We start from the raw sequence: 2,769 nt of genomic DNA, 5'->3' as shown, positions 1-2,769 counted from the left end.
GTGTGTGTGTGTGTGTGTGTGTGTGTGTGTGTGTGTGTGTGTAGGTTCCTGGGTCTGCAGGTGGTGTTCGTGTGCGGGGCTCTGCTCTGCTTCCTGCTGACGGCGGTGGTGCTGCGGCGGCGGGCCGGACACCCGGAGCCGCCGCCGGCCGGGAGTAAAGGTTACGAGCTGGTGGACGCGTCTCAGGGGGAGAAAGACCCGCACGGCGTCAAGACCTGAGGACAGAGAGGACGCAGGGAGGACAGGACGCAGGGAGTAGAGGACGCAAGGAGGAGAGGACAGAGAAGAGAGGAGAAGACATGGAGGAGAGGACAGAGAGGACAGGAGAGGACAGAGAGGAGAAGAAAGAGAGGAGAGGACATGGAGGAGAGGACAGAGAGGACAGGAGAGGACAGAGAGGAGAGGACAGACAGGCTGAACAGGGAGGACGGACGCTGGCGTCCAAATGAGGAAAGTTAACGACAGATAATACAAAAAAATGACACAAAGAAAACAAGAATGAAGCATAAAAAAGTTGAATAAAAAACACCAAAACATTCCAGAGACATCATCGTAAGTGACAACTTTTAAAAAGAATTCACAAAAATGTGAAAAAGCTTAAAAAGAAAAACCGCTAAAAACTCCCCGGGTGTGTACACCGAGGCTAGAACTCTCTCATGTGTGTTTTTATACTCGTGTTCAGTTCTCTGCTAAAACACCCGCTGTGTTGGTTCATAAAATAATTATTTACCTTTATGTTCTTTACAATGATCCAAAATAACATGAACGCCCTCATGTTGTCCTCATGTTGTCCCCATGTTGCCCTCATGTTGTCTTCATGTTGTCTTCATGTTGCCCTCGTGTTGCCCTCATGTTGTCTTCATGTTGTCTTCATGTTGTCCTCATGTTGCCCTCATGTTGTCTTCATGTTGTCTTCATGTTGTCTTCATGTTGCCCTCATGTTGTCTTCATGTTGTCCCCATGTTGTCTTCATGTTGTCCCCATGTTGTCTTCATGTTGTCTTCATGTTGTCCCCATGTTGTCTTCATGTTGTCCTCATGTTGTCATCATGTTGCCTTCATGTTGTCCTCATGTTGTCCTCATGTTGTCATCATGTTGTCCTCATGTTGTTTTCATGTTGTCCTCATGTTCTCCTGATGTTGTCCCTATGTTGTATTCGTGTAATGGTGTTTTGAGCTAACGTTAGCAACCAAACTACCATAGCTAGCTACAACGTTTTTTGAAATGATTTCCGTCTTCTGTTATTGTTCTTAATGAGAAAACTTATTATTTTGAATGCCGTAAATCTGAACATGCGCGACTCACATCGGGGAGAGACCGTCACTAAGCTGAGTTCGTTCTGAACATTTAAAAATAAAACGGTTGCACGCAAATACTTTAAAAATGTGAATTTTAGAAGATGTGAAATGCCCTCAGACTTCAGAGGGTTAGGTGACAATGCTAGGTTGATATACTACAGTTTATTTGCTGAAGCCAGTATTGTCTCCTTTATATTGTGGCCGGTGTGGTGTTGTCCTCTGAACATTTTGACAATCGCGTTGCCAGACATGAAACAAAATAACGAAAAAACCGCGGGCTGCCGGATCGTAGCAGGAACCAATCAAACAGGGCGAACAGGGACAGATTAACTCTACTCTGAGTCTTTTTAAGCAGTTGTAGAACCGGACACGTGGTAGAACATGGGTAAATACTGGAGATACCTTTAGAAGATGGAGACCATCAGAGCTGGCTAATTTCCTCTTACACAGGTCAGCGTTGAGCTTCGTCAACTTATATCACAGCTAACGTCGTAGGTATGAGCATTTTCGGTCATTTCAATGTCGCGATCTTTTTAGCAGCTTTTGCAGCGACATTGAGTCAGGAACAAAGCTCCGCAGTGTCGCGATCTTTTTAGCGACTGTTTCAGCGATGTAAAGATGAGAAAGGGGGGCTGTCAGTCGGGCGTGAAGCTCCGCGATGTCGCCGTCTATTTAAGAGCTGTTGTAGCGACGTCAAGTCGAGAGGTTGGCTAGCGGTCGGGCACGAAGCTCCGCAATGTCGTGAACATTGTAGAAGCTGTTGTAGGGACGTTAAGATGAGAAATGGTGGCGGTCAGTCAGGAACAAAGCTCCGCAGTGTCGCGATCTTTTTAGCGGGTACAGACGTGGTTTTTACAACCATGAACATAGCAGGATCTGGGAGTAATGTCTGGCAATGCGAGACCAGCATCCAGCTAACGTTGATGTTGTGATGCTGGGTTTAGGGTTCGCAACATGGCAGCTCCCATAGCCTTTGAGTCTGGGGGGGGGGGGGTTGGGCTGAGGGGGGGCCGGGGGAAAACTCTCTCCGGTACTTTAACTTTGGACTGCAGTAACTACTTTAAACGCTAGCTGTCTGTGTTACACATTGTCCTTTTATAAAACATGTTGTACAAATACTAAAACCAAGCTGTTACTAAAAAAAAAAAAAAACTTTTATTTTCTTAGCAAACAAAATGTATAACAACACATTTTAATAAATAAATTCCTTTTCGTGAAACGTGTTGTCGGAGGGTGTTTTTATTTTATTCATCCTGACGGAGTTTTCATCACAAATCCCCAAAATCTACGTCAGCAAATCTGAGACAAAAACTGACATCCATCTTTGTCCGCTGATCTGGTATCAGGTCTTGGGGGGCAGCAGCTCCTATAGGGGACCAAAATCTTCCCTTCCCCCGAGCCACATCAACCAGCTCCGACTGGGGGATCCCGAGGCGTTCCCAGGCCAGGTTGGAGATATAATCTCTCCACC

The sequence above is a fragment of the Etheostoma cragini genome, chromosome 13, assembly GCF_013103735.1.
Source record: "Etheostoma cragini isolate CJK2018 chromosome 13, CSU_Ecrag_1.0, whole genome shotgun sequence".
Classification (NCBI taxonomy): domain Eukaryota; kingdom Metazoa; phylum Chordata; class Actinopteri; order Perciformes; family Percidae; genus Etheostoma; species Etheostoma cragini.
The sequence above is the reverse complement of the archived record's forward strand: the minus strand, read 5'-3'. Positions refer to the sequence as shown.